This window comes from Geotrypetes seraphini, chromosome 5 (assembly GCF_902459505.1).
Source record: "Geotrypetes seraphini chromosome 5, aGeoSer1.1, whole genome shotgun sequence".
NCBI lineage: Eukaryota > Metazoa > Chordata > Amphibia > Gymnophiona > Dermophiidae > Geotrypetes > Geotrypetes seraphini.
The window spans coordinates 159,446,926-159,463,735 of NC_047088.1; the positions used below are offsets into that span (position 1 = coordinate 159,446,926).

Below are 16,810 nucleotides of genomic sequence, written 5' to 3' on the forward strand. Positions count from 1 at the left end.
TGCACTGTAGTGAATGCACATAAAAGGTTCCCAGTATACATCACATCATAACCCTTTATATTGTATGGTGGACAAATACACTACTACAATAGCCCTTATACCTGCAGCTGTTACCTATATGTGGGTTCAGTAGATATAGTATGGTGTGACCAGGTGAAGTTCCTGTCACAGGTCAGCAGAGGGAGTCTGAGCAGCAGAAAGAAGGAGCTCATTTGCATAAAGATCCTGCAAAGGCTGCTGGGAGCTACCCACTTACCCTGAGTGAAGTAAGGTGCTGAAAAGGACAGTTCAGTTCCCAAGCTAAGAGTGATGAAAGGCAGAAGCTTCATTAGAAGCCAGGCAACACTTGATAAGCCTGATAGATTGGCCTACCTAGTAGAGCTTGGAGTGACTAGGCTTGATGACCAGCAGGGGGCTGGGTGGAATTGTGTGAGTGACCAGGGGTGTGAGCAACTGGGAGAATCCTCACAGAGAGTAGCTGAGGGACTGGAAGGAGTTCTCAGGAAGAGCCCTCAGAGAGAGACTGGCTGGGAAGGAGTCTTTAGTGTATGTGTCTGGGAGAAGATGACTGAGGAACTGGGAAAGTCCTCAGTGCATGTGTCCAGGAAAAGACAACTGAGTGACTGCAAGAGAGCCTGGAAGAAGGAGTAGCCAGAGTGCCTGGTAGAGCCTGGAGTCTAAGGAAGGGAGGGAGGGAGGGGGCGGGCTCAGGTTTGATGACCAGCGGTGGGACCGGTGAAGTTTCCAGGACCCATGGGGACCCAAGAGGCTGGGGAGTAAGGGACCGACAGTGGCCCCACAATCAGCTGGAAGAGTCCAAGATTTGAATGAGGAGCTAAGGTCAAGAAAGCCTAGGATAGTCACGTGGGATCTCTTAAAGAGAGGAAGAGATAATGGTTACTGTGGATGGGCAAACTGGATGGGCCATTTGGCCTTTATCTTATCTGCCATCATGTTTCTTTATGTCATGGAGTTCTTTTTAGTTTTAACCTTGTATTTTATATGTAATCCGCTTAGAACTTTTGCAAGATTTGGCAAAATATCAAATTTTAATAAACATAAACAAGTATTGTGAGTGGTGCTGTGAGGTAGAAGAAGGAGGTAAGTCATAGTCCATATGCATTGTGGATATCCTGAAAATCTGACTGGCTAGGGCAGTGTCTCGCAAACTTTCTGGCCGTCAGCACACTAAATTCAGCGCCCCGGCCAGAAGGCACCTGGAAATGCGCAGAGGCCCATCTGGCCATGACCCGCTTCGGTGGAGGGATCAGGGAGGTGCAGGGAGAGGAGGAGAGACACCAGCCAAGAGGAAAATCATCTACGCCGGTTGACTGCCTACAGGATGTGCCTCTCGCTGCAAGAGGCACGTCCTGTAGACAGTCAGCAGGTGTGGACGACTCTCCTCCTCACCAGTGTGTTGCGGAACACCTGAAATCTCAGGAGGCACACTGTTTGTGATACACTGGGCTAGGGGGTGCACCAGGACCAACTTGGGAAGCACTGCTTTAATGAACCCAACCCTAAAATAAGACCTAATATGGTATTTCCACTGTTGTCAATTGATTTAAAATCACACACATTGAAGTTAACATATTTCAAGTTACAGCTTACTATGGAGTCTGTGGCAAACCACTTTAGTTCATGTTATGATCTGAAGGCTAAGATAACTAAGACTTTTTTTCTTTCATTGACCCCACAATCATCTTAAGAGTTCTGTGGAAAGTCTGGGCCGTAGCCTTAGGAATAAAACTTGAGTTTAATCCTTCCATGGGCAAAAGCAGCACTGTGGCCAGAGCTGGATTACAGGAAGTCCAACTGAAGCTCTAAGCACAGATAAAAACAGCCCAACAGTGTTGCTCCTCAGTCCTTCCATTGGTTAAGTGAAAAAACCATTAAGGTTCAATAAGTGCTGAGAAATATCATTATTGTACGAAACTAAACATCATACATATTGTCACAGGGAGAATAATAACTTTATTTTTCTATACCGCCATAGTCAGGCGACTTCTAGGTGGTTCACATTGAAAGAAGGCTGGACAGTCAGCGAATGATAAGGAGCCTAAAATGGAAAAGTTACATAAACAAGGTACATACTAATTTAAGTTCCATGAGTAAAGAATACATGAAAATTGGAGCTTCCTGAGAGATTGAATAGTGTTTACGGGGGGTTTGTTTTAGTTTAAGGGTGGTCTGTTTTAGTCAATGAATTTGTCGAATAGGGCGGTTTTTATTGCTTTTCGGAATGCATTGTAAGTCAGTTTGGGTTCATTTATGCAGTTTCGCAACCAGACTTGTCTTTTCGCTTGGAACATGAAGGTTCTATCCAGGAAGGATTTGTATCTGCAGCCTGAGATCTTTGGGTAGGCAAAGATGTTTTTGTTTCTGGTTGTTCTTGTGGGGTTGTGCAGAACGAAGTGAGTTTTCAGGTAGGAAGGTGCTAGTCCCCAGACTTGTTTGAAGCAGATACATGCAAATTTGAATAGTATTCGTGCTTCTATTGGTAACCAGTGTAATTTTTTGTTGTAGGGGCTGATGTGGTCTTTTTTTCTCAGTCCGAAGATTAAGCGAACAGCGGTGTTTTGTACTAATCTCAATTTTTTTACTGTTTTTTGTGGGATACCCAGGTAGATGATCTTACAGTAGTCAAGGAGGGATAGGATCAACGATTGCACCAGCAACCTGAAGGATGTTGGGTCAAAGTATTTTTTTATGGTCCTTAGCTTCCACAGCGTGTAAAAACATTTTTTCACCAGTAAGTTTGTGTGGTCAGCCATGGTTAGATGTGTATCACTCTGTCACTAGTGCTATCCCTTTTCCAAAAGAGGTAAATCAGCCAAGCAAACCAGTTGCCACCCCAGAAGAATTCAGGGAGTGTCACTACAGAAGGATCCTGAGGGGAGGAACAAATTTCCTACAAGCATTCGCTATTACCCCTTTTATGAGAAGGCTACTAACTTAAAGCTCAGATCACAGCCAGAGCTTTCTGACATAGAAAGGGTTAAGAGTGGGGGTGCGGCAGAAAGAAACATTGTGCTAAAGACACAGCATACTGATTTCCAAGGGGGTGGGGGGGAGGTGAAGTGCACAGCAGCTGTCCCAGTATAAGAGATTAGGCACACCTGGGAATCCAGTCAAGCAGGCTGAAACTCAGAGGGTAGAAAATTCCAGGGGCAGCTCACAACAGGAGAAGCAGAGCAGAGTTCCTGTGCCTCTACCATGAGGAAGCTGGGTTCAGAGGAATAGTAAGGCTGGCTGGAAGGAAGTCCCAAAGCAATACCAAGCCAGAGATGCATGTCTCCAGGTACAGGATTATCCTAAAGGGGAGCCAGATGATTATATGTGCTCTTATTCAGATGAGGAAAAGAAGTTCCTTACTGTGGCAATTCCTTTGGAAGAGGGAGAAAGTTTCCCTGAGGTTACAGAGTGAATCTGTTATGGATTGGGAAGACACGTCTGCAGAAAGTATGTGTGAGTAGTGCATAGTGTGTAAAGTTTGATTTAAAAAAAGCTGTAGCCAAGGCAGATGGTCCTTAAGACTAAGGCATGAAGTATCAGGGTGTTCAGCCAAAGTGATTTAAATGCAATGAATGTGCAGTGCTAGCTTGTGCTAGGAACCTAGGGCTAGATTCCCGATCGGGCCCAATCCGGGTGAAGGAGTCTGGGACTGGTTTTCCAAGTCTGTGGTAAATTCAACCTCTCCAACTGCTGCCTTGAACTTGAGTAAAGTGATTGAGGACGATGTGGATCATATCACCAAACTGGCTCATGTTCCTGACCAGACCTGGCGTGACCTTACTACAGACTGGATCTCTGGTACCTTCGGCTCCTGGTTACCCTCTGGTTCAGCAATGAAGACCATCTTGCTGGTTGCCATCCTGTCTTCTCTGCTCCTTTGCTGCCTGCCTTGTGTAGTCCCCATAGTCATAAAGCTGCTCCACCGAACTGTTGACTCTGCTGTTGACCGTTCCACTGCTGCTATGACCCTTGCGCTTCCCAAGTATCAACCAGTCCCTACAACTGATCCTGACCTTCCTCCTTCTTGAACTTATCAGGCTCGTCTCCTTCGTCCTTCATTCGACTAGCCTGATAGGGGGGACTGAAGGAGTCTGGGACTGGTTTTCCAAGTACTGAAGGAGTCTGGGTCTGGTTTTCCTAAGTGTTGAACTAAGTTTTCTCTTTAATAAAATGCTGAATTATGTTTAGCTGCAGACCTAACTTATCTCATGTTCTAGCCTGCCTGTACTGGGTGTTAGCTTGGATATTCTAACTTCTTATGGCTATCTCAGCATAAACAAAATGAAACAGACTTGTAAAATAATAGATTCAAGAGGTATAATCAGACTGTACTCTCAGATACCTGCTGGTAAATCATCAAAGATCTCAATAACCAAGATTGTGTTAACTTCACTAAGATAAGTGTGGTTTATTTATTTATCTATTTAGAATACTTATTTTGAGCACTTTAGAACACTTTTTGCATTTCATTCTGTATTCAATGGTTGATATCTTAAACCTGCAATCTTGGTTATTGAGATCTTTGATGATTTACCAGCAGGTATCTGAGAGTACAGTATGATTATACCTCTTGAATCTATTATTTTACAAGTCTGTTTCATTTTGATCTTGGGATTTTTTGACTTGGTGCATTGAAGTTTGATTTAGTATTTTACTATCTCAGCATAAACGACATGCAACAGAAAGACTGCAGGGCCTAGATAAGTGACTTGCTAGTGACCTGCTAGTGTGAGCTGAGGACCAATGATTGTTAAGAAAAGTAGCACGTGAAAAGTTTTTTCTAGAATTCAGTTGTATAGCCAGAAGAATGTATAAATATCTCTGTAACGTCCTGTTTTTGGCACTTCTGAAGCCAGTTTGGAGCTCGGGAGTCGCAAATTTATGCTAATAAACTATCTGTGCCTTCTTCAAGTCTCTAGGTTTTTTGGCTGCCCAAAGTGACCTTTCACGGGCAGGTCCGATGAATTCTCGAAGCCCCACTATGCAGATGGGGCAATTGGAGGAACACCCCCATCTGCCTGCCTAGATCGCTCGATAGCGATCTCAGCGTATGCGCAGACCATTTGTAGATGGTTTGCGCATGTGCTGGACCTCTGGGCCTGGCAGAGATTTTTTTAACTTTTGGAGCCCGTGGTTGTAACCCGCTTAGGGCCCGTGGGTTAAAACCATGGGCCTGCACTGCGGGGAAGGGTGAGAGAGTCAGGGCAGGCAGGCAATTGGGGCAGGCAGGTGTTTGGGGCAGGCAGGCGTTCAGGCAGGCAGCTCCAGGGATACAGGTGATTGGGGCAGTGGAAGAGTTTGGGGCTGTAGGAAGAGTTTGGGGCTGCAGGAAGAGTTTGGGGCAGCAGGAGAGTTTGGGGCTAACGGGGCAAAGGGCAAGGCGGCAGAGAGCAGGGCAGTCGGAAGGGGCTTGAGCGACTGGTCCTCAGCAGTCATTTATTTGTGATCGGCTAGCCCAGTCAGTGTTGTAGGGTTTTGGTTTGTGAATCGCTTCCCTGCCTACTTTGCATGGCATTGCCCTCATTTGCATGCGCGGATCGGAGGATGGTTGGCAGAAAGGTAAGTGAATCGGGCCAGAAGGAAATTTGCTCATAAAGGGGTCGCAAACCGATTGGTACACAATCGGTTTGCTTTTTGAATCTAGCCCCTAGTCCCTGAAAGCTGTGATAAAGAAATATCTGAATAAGGAAGGGGATGGGATTAAAGGTATTTTGTGCTAGAGTTTGTTAGCTACTTCTAGTACTGGGAAACCCTGACAAAACTGAAGCCCATAATACAAGGGGAACCTTGGGAGGGAATTAGGGCCATCTTAATCATATGGGAGGCATGGTTCCCTTTGCACTGACCCAGGCAAATAAATAGGTCACTGCAGTGTATGTGGAGTACAAGCAGTGATGGGAGAACTTCCCAGAAACATTCCTAGTAAAGTGCACCTTGATTCTTAAAAGAAAAGAAAACAGCCAAGGGACATCTAAGGGTGGCCTCAGGGCTGACTCTGAAGTCAAGTGGTGGAAGTATCAAGCTCCAGAGACTTTGTGCCATAAAGCTTGGTTTGAAAAGAAAAGACTGGCAAGTAACAGTGCCTGAATTTGTACTGCATGTTAGCAGGTTCTTGTGGATTATTTTTTTATAGTTTTCTTTTGCTTTAAACAACTGTGAGAACTGCATTTCTGAGTTAAGATAAGAGATGACCAGTGATACTCTGCTAAAGGAATGCCAATGAACCGTTAACTGGCGGAATAAATGCTTTGAACTGTGCTCAACTCGTGAGCTGTGTCTTTTTTTTCAGCACAAGTAGCCATTCCCTTGTGGTCACTCCAGGGCACACTGATCTTTAGGCCCATGGCAGAAGTTGGGCCTTCCATCAAGCTGTTGGACCCCAGCCCTGCCACAATATTTATGATGATTATAAAAACACTAAAATTCATGTTAGATAATGGCAGACGGCAGTGAAAGAGTGGAGGGCATGATAGCTAAGAGGAAAAATCTCTGTGGTGCCCCTCTTCCCTTGGTACCCTAAGCACGTGCTTTGCTTAATGGTTAATTCAGGGCTAACTGTGGTCTGTTTTCCGCAGCCACTGCAAAACAATCTCTTACTGCAATCCGCAGCAAGAATTAAGTCACGACTCACAACCCAACTGAGTCACTGGTGAGATCATGAGATCTTAAATTCATACACTGATGATTCTTCCTCCACCTCTGAAACCATTATCATAAGATACTGCTCATTAGTTTATGGCCTTTGGGTGTTACATTAAGAAAAATGTACATTCTGGATCAGAGATCACAATTAGTTCAGCTGAAGAGAAAGAAATATGTTCTTAATGACTTAAGTTGTGAAGTGTCCATATGTTTAAAACTCATAAGTGACAAATCACCTGGAAAAGAAATGAGCACCCATGGTTTTTGTCTTATGTCTAGGTTATTCTTGATATACACTGCCTTGGGTGAATTTCTTCAAAAAGGCAGGAAATAAATCTAAATAAATAAATAAATGACTGAGGAATAGGACTTTTCCATTTATTATTTAATGTTCAACTTCTGAGCAACTTGATTAATAAAACCAGCTTTGATTGCATGATCCATGCTAATGATTATTCATATTACAGTATATCAAGATATGAATCTTAAACCCTTTTACTGTATTACTGATTACTGTAACATCGCCTATTTAGCAATTTCCCAAAAGAATATGTCGTGTAAGTAGGCAAAGAAAGCTGAACCTGGATAAGATATTATGGTCTTCCCTGGAAACGTATTTGTTTATGTAACTGATTAGTGGACCATAAATCTTTCTACAATCCCATGCTACCGATCCAGGGCAAGCAGATGCTCCCCCCATGTCTTAATAACAGACTATGGACTTTTCATCCAGGAATTTGTCCAAATCTTTCTTAAAACCAGCTAAGCTATCTGCTTTTGCCATAACTTCTGGCCACTTCATTTTTAAGCTTAGATCTTTCCTTCCAAACAGAGACCTTGCTAGATGTCAAATACAGCACAAGGGAACTTCACACGGACTTAGCTGTGCAGGAAATGTGAATCTCCTCATACACCCACCTATAGTGCAAAAATGTGCAAAGGTCTTTTTCTTTCAATCACTACAATGCCACACAAGCAGCACTGTTACAAAAGGTCAATGCTAAGGTTAACAAAGTTTCCTTCCTTGGACCACAAGGAGATACTGACAAATCATTGGAACAGATCCCAAAACAACTACCTAGGCACAATACCCAAAGACCCACTCAGTATGTGAAACAGTTGAGTGGAGTGGACTAACTGGGGGGTGGAAATGGGCCCGGAGATTGCTCAGGAGAATTTCCCAGACCACCTCTTCCTCTCAACACATTGACACACTGCCACCACCACCACTAGGAACACCTCACCGGGTAGGCCAGCAATGCTTATAAACTTTATAAAACACATTATTATATTTTCTTATAAAGCACATATTTTAGCTGAACTCTCTGACATCCTCAGCCTTTCCATTCACAAAAATAGAAGGAAGAAAAGTTCCCATTTCCTGCTGTCTCATGTCCCCAGCCTATACAATATTTTTCTTCTGCAGACCCTTCAAAAGTCTGACCAAATCCTCGTTTCACTTGCATTATAAAGTACTGAGGATGCCATCTCTCCCCAATCCCAGGTCCTAAAGTCTTAGACAGTAGCGCAAATTGCCCGATTCAGGAAAAAAAATTTCGATTCAGCCTATTTAATTGGTTTTTTGATTCGAATTTCCTGCCCAGTTGGGTGATTTTTTTCAAAAATCCTGGTAGGTTTTATTGCTTTTTCACCCCCTTTGGCTTCTCCTAACCACACTGGCGCTGTGGTGTAAATAAAATAAAGAAACAAAAAGGACTTTTCCTCTCTCTGTTAAATCCTAGCTCACAGCTCTGGCAGGATACACATTTCAAATCTGACATACTGTAATCACAAAACAGAAAATAAAATTAATTTTTCTACCTTTTGTTGTCTGGTTATTTTTTCAAATCTTGTTGGTCCAAGGCTCTGGTTTTCTTCTGATAACTTGCTTGCCAGGGTCTCCTTCTTTCTTCTTTCTGCATGCTAACCATCCATCTGCCATCTCTGTCCTCCCTTTCCATTTCCTTTCCCTCCCCAGGAAGTCTGGTATCTTTCCTTTTTTTCATCTCCCTCCACAGATCCACCTTTTCTTAACTACCCTTTCATCCGGCATCTCTCCCTCCTTCCCCACCACCCCAGGGTCTACCATCTCTCCCTTTCTTTTCCCAATTATCCTCCTATCCAGTATCTCTATCCCTCCTCCACACCATCCCTTGTGTCCAATTTCTCTCCCTTTCTGTTCCTTCCCTCCCTAAATCCCATGGTCCATCATCTCTCTCCCTCTCCTCTATTTTCAGACTCATTATTTCTTCCCCCCAAAGTCTGGCATATGCATGTCTCTTTGAACACCCCCTTCCCTCCTTGTACTTCTACACCAGGGTGCCCCCCCAAAGGCCTGTTCCACCCTTAAAGGTCTGCATCTCACCCCTAAAGGCCTGCACCCCCCCAAAGGCCTGCACCCCCTTGAAGGCCTGTCCCCCCCTTTGTAGGCCTATTCCCCCTTGAAGGCCTGCCTGTCTGTTCCCCCCCCCCTTGAAGGCCTGTCCCCCCCTTGAAGGCCTGTCCCACCCCCTTGTAGGCTTGTCCCCCCTTGTAGGCCTGTCCCCTCCTTGAAGGCCTGCACCCCCCCAAAGGCCTGCACCCCCTTGAAGGCCTGTCTCCCCCTTGAAGGCCTGCCTACTTGTCTCCCCCCGAAAGCCTGTCTCCCCCCATGAAGGCTTGTTTCCCCCTTTAAGGCCTGCATCTCCCTCTGAAGGCCTGCCTGTCCTCCCCACTCCATAGGACAGCTCGCCCCCCCCCCCCCCCCGACTCCGGTTCTTCCCCTCTGGCCTCCCCGCACCATTTAGAGTAGCGAAGCAGCCTGCAGCAAGATCGCGATGTCAGCGATCTTGTGCTGCTTCTGCTGTCCTCCGCCGCAGACCCGCCCCCTCCTCTGACGTCAAAGGAGGGGGGCGGCACCGTGGCAGAGGAAACAGCACAAAGCAGCGCAAGATCGCTGACATCGCGATCTTGCTGCAGGCTGCTTCGCTACTCTAAATGGTGCGGGGAGGCCAGAGGGATGTTGCGGGGAGGCCAGAGGGGAAGAACCGGACGTCGGGGGGGGGGGGGAACGGACGCCAATGATCAGGCCGGGAGCACCCCCTCAGGGCGTGCACCTGGGGCGGACTGTCCCCCCCCTGTCCCCCCTGCCCCCCCCCCTTAGTACGCCACTGTGCAGGCTATTACTTGAACCGAAACCCGGACCATGTAGGTCTTTTGGCTCCACTCATTTCTACCATCTAGATACTGGCATAGACTTTTGCTGTTTCATTTAACAGACCAATATTGTAGCTTGCCAGTTAAACTGTTACACTTTTTGGATCAAGTTACTATTCACTGCTACTACACAGCTCGATAGCTGTATTTAGTTTTATTGACTGATTTATCAGTGAAAATAAACTTGGTTTATCCAGTCCATCACCACGTCCTTGTTTGTTTTTGTGGCTCTCTCCATTTGTTCAGTGGAGTATTGAGGTTTCCTTGGTTGTTGCTATCCATGTAAAGATAATCAGATAACTTGATCTTACTCTCTTAGCTAGTTTATGAATATCCACTCTTAGTAGAAGAGCTTTTCAATGTCTTCCTGACATTGTAGTTTTAAATGAAAGTAAATAACATTATGAGAAATGCTTTTTGAATATTTTTTTTTACCACCACTTGTGAACATCGTCTAGGTGGCTCTAAAGTTTGTATTATATGTTTTAAAATACTTGCTAAACAAAACCCTGCATCCTGTTTCCCACCCTTTGACTTGTGGATAAAAGAAACCTCATCATAGATGCTATCAACAGTTATTGGTAAACTTTGTGGTTTCAGACTTGCAAATGTTTGTTCTTTTCCCCTCCCCCCCTCAAAAACTTGCACCAATTCAAAGATTAAAAGATGTCGCTGCTAGTATGCTGGGTTTGGCAGTTTGCTAATATATATATATATATATTTGGTTTAGTGATAATTTTAAACATTATACATCATAAGATACATCACTGCTGCTTTATAATAAATATCTTGGAGAGGATTTTTCTCACACCCCGATGTAAACCCCGTCTAGAAATGAGCTAATTAGCCAAACAAACTAGGCTGTTTCATAACACTGTTAATAAAGAGACTGCTACAGGCTGGTGAGTGTTCTGGGTTCCTCAATATATTCCATATCATATTTATTTATTTCATTTATATTCCACTCTTTCACTGATTTCTAGGTGGATTAAATAATAAACATACATATTTTAATCAGGACCCTCAGTGCAAACCATGCTCCCGTTCCACACTTGAATCACTTCTGGCTCCGTCGGTCCCTCGCCCCAGAACAGGAAGTTGATGTAAGAGGAGGTGGGGGACCTCTGTGCTCTGGTGGACCCCCCTCCTCCCCACCCCACCATTGATACGCCACGGGTCCAAGCTTGAGGTAGTCTTTTGCATTCCACTAGTGAAGTATGTTCCTCAAGATGCTTGTGATAAAATTTTAAAGCAACTTTCAGTTGCAATCCCAAAGTATAGACAGTAGAAAGTGTTTCATGAATGTCCAAGGACAAAGTAGAGTCAAGTTCAGCTAGATAATAGCTGAGCTGCAGGTACACTAAAAGATATACAGTAATGCTAAGGCCACTTTTTACTGCAGTTTGTTAAAAGCAACTGCCTAGTCTTGCCTAACTGTTAAGCTGGTCCTGCTTGCAGCCTTCCAGAGGAAAGATGCAGTGTGAATCCCCTGAGAATGCGACAGACTCCTAAATCGTTCAAGCAGAAAAGCCATGAAGGGATCATGGTTTCAGCTCTTGCATGCTTCCCTTCCTGACTAAGTCTCTCTTTCTCTTCACACTGATAAACAGGCTGGTGGTGACTTTTTATAGGAGAGGCAGGCAACAAGCAAAGCTTGAGCATCAATGTTATAGCCCCAGGGATCATCGTAGTCTTTCCACTTATGTAGTGTATATTTTGAAAAAGGACCAGCTGTACATTTCCAAAGCCTTTTAAATATATATATATATATATATATATATATATATATATATATACTAGCTTTATAGCCCATTACATTAACGAGTGCTAGAATGTATGTGTGTGTCTGTCTTTATTTTTTTCTCTCTCTGTCTCCTTAGCCGCCTTCTGTATTTCTGTCTTTCTTTGTTTTGGCTGTCCATCACCACCCCTTGCGTGCTCCCCCTGTCCATTCTCCCTTCCTTTTACCTCCCCTTATCCAGCAGCAGCCCTTCTCCCTTGTTTACCTCCCCCCTGTCCATCATCACCTCTTCCTGCTCCCCCTGTCCAGCAGTACGCCTCCCTTCCTTCCCCCCCATCCATCAGCACCTCTTCCTGCTCCCCCTGTCCAACAGTAGGCCTTCTTTTTTTCCCCCTATCCATCAGCACCTCTTCCTGCTCCACCTACTCCCCCTGTCCAGCAGTAGGCCTCCCTTCCTTTTCCCCCCCTGTCCATCAGCACCTGTTCCTGATCCCCCTGTCCAGCAGTAGGCTTTCCTTCCTTTTTCCCCCTGTCCATCAGCACCTGTTCCTGATCTCCCTGTCCAGCAGTAGGCTTTCCTTCCTTTTTCCCCCTGTCCATCAGCACCTGTTCCTGATCTCCCTGTCCAGCAGTAGGCTTTCCTTCCTTTTTCCCCCCTGTCCATCAGCACCTGTTCCTGATCCCCCTGTCCAGCAGTAGGCTTTCCTTCCTTTTTCCCCCCTGTCCATCAGCACCTGTTCCTGATCCCCCTGTCCAGCAGTAGGCTTTCCTTCCTTTTTCCCCCTGTCCATCAGCACCTGTTCCTGATCCCCCTGTCCAGCAGTAGGCTTTCCTTCCTTTTTCCCCCTGTCCATTAGCACCTCTTCCTGCTCCCCTTGTGCAGCAGTAGGCCTCCCTTCCTTATTTCCCCCCCCCACCCCCTGTCCATCAGCACCTCTTCCTGACCCCCCTGTCCAGCAGTAGGCTTTCCTTCCTTTTCCCCCCTGTCCATTAGCACCTCTTCCTGCTCCCCTTGTGCAGCAGTAGGCCTTCCTTCCTTTCCCCAACCCCCACCAAAACAGAATCTCCCCTCTTTCTATCCCCCCAACAGTCCAGCATCTCCCATCAATCCATCCTCACCTCTGTCTGCCGTTCGCCATGTGTTCGATCCGCTGCCGACAGGCGGGGTCCAGCTCCGGCGCATCGCTCTCGCACAGCAGCGGGAGCAGCGCCACCAGCAGCAGTGCCGCTATCGGGAGCCCTTCTCGAGGGAGCGGGACAGCCTGCTGAGGAGCTTCAGGGGCTGCTGAGACGGCAGAGATGGAGCGGCCGAGGTGAACTTGCTTCCCCCACCCCTCCCCGGTGCCAGCGACGCTCTCCCTCTCAGCGAGCCGGGCTGTGACGTATAAGCGCGCATGCGCACTCGTTCCCTCGCGATGGATCAGGGAACACGTTTTTCAAGTGCGCATGCGCGCTTACCATTTTATTATATATGATATATATATATATATATATATATAACCATTTATGTCATTAATACAAATGTATACATAAAGAATAATATCCATCTTTCATTACTTTTCATGAGACATTTGAAGACAGCAAACCTCAGAAACTATGTTTTTGTTTGTTTGTTTTGGGGGGAGTTGCACAGAAAAAAACCAGTTTATTTTCTAGTTTCCAAACTTTGCCTCTGAGGTAGCTACCTGAAGTCATCAAACTGCAAAGGTAGTATGATCACTACAAAGTACCCTGAACTGTGCAGAAAGAAAGGATGGTGCACCATTATGAGATATGGAATCCTCTGAGAGAGGTTATTGGAGCATGAAAATGATGTTTGGAATGCACAGAGAGGTGGCCAGAACATCAGACTGAAGCCTGGGATAGAAACATAGAAACATAGAAGATGACGGCAGATAAGGGCCATAGCCCATCAGGTCTGCCCACTCTACTGACCCATCCCCAAGTCTACTATCCTAGGGATCCCACGCCTGGTGACAGGTTCCCTTGGCTTAACCCTCTAAGGGATCCCACATGGGCATTCCATTTGCTCTTAAATTCTTGCACGCTGTTTGCCTCGATCACCTGCACCGGGAGCTCGTTCCAAGGATCAACCACTCTCTCGGTGAATAAATATTTCCTGGTCTCGCCATGAAATTTCCCGCCCCTGAGTTTGAGCGGATGCCCTCTTGTGGCTGAGGGTCCTTTGAGAAAGAGAATCTCTTCTACCATCTCGATACGGCCGGTAATATACTTAAACGTCTCGATCATGTCTCCTCTCTCCCTACGTTCCTCGAGTGAGTACAGCCGCAAATTTTTCAGCCTTTCCTCGTACGATAGATCCTTGATCCCCGAGACCATCCTGGTGGCCATCCGTTGCACCGACTCTACTCTCAGCACATCTTTTCGGTAGTGTGCTGAGAGTAGAGTCGGGATACTCACTGGTTAAACAACAAGCAATAACCAACGTGCTCCTCACAACCGCATTGTCTCTCCTGCTGAACAAAAGAATTGCCACTGCTGGGTCAGACCAGTGGTCCATCGTGTCCAGCAGTCCGCTCACGCAGCAGCCCCCAGACAAAGACCAGTGCCCTAACTGAGACCATCCCTACATGCGTTCGTTCTGGTTCAACAGAACTCATCCAACCTTGTCTTGAATCCCTGGAGGGTGTTTTCCCTTATAACAGACTCCGGAAGAGCATTCCAGTTTTCTACCACTCTCTGGGTGAAGAAAAACTTCCTTATGTTTGTACAGAATCTATCCCCTTTCAATTTTAGAGAGTGCCCTCTTGTTCTCTCTACCTTGGAGAGGGTGAACAACCTGACCTTATCTACTAAGTCTATCCCCTTCAGTACCTTGAATGTTTCGATCATGTCCCCTCTCAATCTCCTCTGCTCGAGGGAGAAGAGGCACAATTTCTCTAATCTTTCACTGTACAGCAACTCCTCCAGCCCCTTAACCATTTTAGTCACTCTTCTCTGGACCCTTTCAAGTAGTACCGTGTCCTTCTTCATGTACGGTGACCAGTGCTGTACGCAGTACTCCAGATGAGGGCGCACCATGGCCCAGTACAGCGGCATGATAACCTTCTCTGTTCTTGATCCCCTTCTGTATCATTCCTAGCATTCTGTTCGCCCTTTTTGCTGCCGCCGCACATTGCGCAGATGGCTTCATTAACTTGTTGATCAGAACTCCCAAGTCCCTTTCCTGGGAGGGCTCTCCAAGTACCGCCCCAGACATCCTGTATAGGATTATAACAGACTCCAGAAGAATGTTCCAGTTTTCTACCACTCTCTGGGTGAAGAAAAACTTCCTTATGTTTGTACAGAATCTATCCCCTTTCAACTTTAGAGAGTGTCCTCTCATTCTCCCTACCTTGGAGAGGGTGAACAGTCTGTCTTTCTCTACTATGTCTATTCCCTTCAGTATTTTGAATGTTTCGATCATGTCCCCTCGCAATCTCCTCATCCAGTACAATCCAACATAAACCTATATAATTCAGTACAATCCAATGCAATGCTAAAGCCAAAACCAGATATTGATGGGGTGGGGTGGGGTGGGGGGCAGGGTGGAGTCAGCATTTAACCAGATGTGCAGATATTCAGCTCTAGCTGGTTGTATCCTTCTTCTCCTTATAACAACTGAGGAAGACAGTAGTGGGACCAAGTTGTCAGGGAATTCCCATGAACACTTGGGGATATGTTCCTGGCAAGCAGGTAAAGTGAGGAGTTAAGTCAGATGATCTTCCTTTAAGAACAAGGCTCTCAGAGCACAGGCGCAGAGAAGTTACCTCTAGAGTCTAGAAGATCTGCCATCCACCCCACCCACAATGATGGCACTGCTAGCTGTGTGGCAGAGCCCAGGGAAATCAAAATGGAGGAATGATAAAGAGTACTCCCAAACATGGATCCTGAAGCTTCTTGGAGACTTTGAGGCATGGGTTATGTAAGGTACTGTGAGAAGAGGTTGGCTCCTCTTCTGAAAAGTGTTTTAAAAAGCCAGTTAGGAAGGCTATGGAAATAAACCTGAAACTTTTGTGAATGAATTCCTTCCACATGTTTTCCTTATTGGCCTTAACCCTATGGAAGAGGAACAGGAGAAAGCCAGAATTACTTGAGGAGTGAGTGGAGAGGGATTCGTTTTTCCCTTTCCCTTTGGGGGGTTTGTAATTGTTGGCATGAAATGGTGTGGTGGCTGTGTTAGTCCACTTTTCAAGGTAATAAAGAGAAATAAAAACCAAAGGAAACAAAGTAATACCTTTTTATTGGACTAACTCAATTGTTGGCAGAAACAGTTTCAGCGAAAGAAGAAACAATGGTAAAGGGGGCTGGATCAGCCTGTAACTCTTTGTAGATTCCTAATGCAAAGGGAGCTGGGAGACACTGCAGACCAGGAAGTGAACGGTATAATCTAGTAAAATTTGTCTTACCTTGGATGAAGCCGACTCAGCTTAGTTTGAAGAGGCAGTTCAGAATTTTGTTTTGTCGGCTGAAGTGATGTGGTAGCCTTGTGACAGAGAGACAGATTTTTTGAGCATCTGTGTCTCAGTTTATTAAAGGGTCAACAGCCTGAGTTCCAAACCTTGGCTGACTCATTATAAAATATACTGGCTTCCTGGAAGCCCTATGAATAAGACTATTATTAAACTCCATTAGCCCACTATGAGAACTGGTGAATGTTTAGCAGGAATTACAAGCCTGAATATTTGAATGCAATATATGGAAAGGTCTTCTGCATTGGAGAAGAACTGAAGTAAATCCACTAAAGGAATGTAATTGCATTCCTACATTGAACTGTTTATGGAAAGAGCAGAACCAAGTGTCTTCACTCCACTTGGAGTGTGGGTCACAGCATGGGAGAATTGATCATTCTATGGCAAGAATGTAAGGGTAGAGCAATATTCACCTAGGAACAAAAATGGAGCAGAGATAATAATAATTTAATAATTTATTTTTTTTATACCGCTATACCAAAAAAGGTTCAAAGCGGTTCACAGCAAGATAAAAATACAATAAATAAAATTGAAATGACATAATAAAACAATCAATTAATTGGAATACATCAATTAAGAATCAGTTAAAATTGAAATGCATCGGCTAAGAAAAAAAAAAATGAGTTGAACAGTTGTAGTACTAGGATATAGACATGTCAAACAGACAGGTCTTTAATGTTTTCCTAAAATCAAAATAAGAAGTGGCCTCTAGTATAGGTTTTCCTAGCCACATATTCAGTTTGGC

General features: G+C 45.2%; 1 protein-coding gene across 3 annotated transcripts in view; it reads right to left on the reverse strand.

Annotated features, from left to right (window-relative positions):
* Positions 1–16,810, reverse strand: part of ITGB2 (integrin subunit beta 2) — a 119,862-nt gene that overhangs the window by 90,266 nt on the left and 12,786 nt on the right. Inside the window, exon 1 of one of the 3 annotated variants that reach the window (XM_033945933.1) lies at positions 16,003–16,072. The exons of 1 other annotated variant lie outside the window; for it this stretch is intronic. The gene's annotated coding sequence lies outside the window, so the exon portion shown is untranslated. Of the gene's footprint in view, positions 1–12,712; positions 12,764–16,002; positions 16,073–16,810 lie in introns of those variants that run through there. One more of the 3 variants, XM_033945934.1, reaches the window with a different exon arrangement.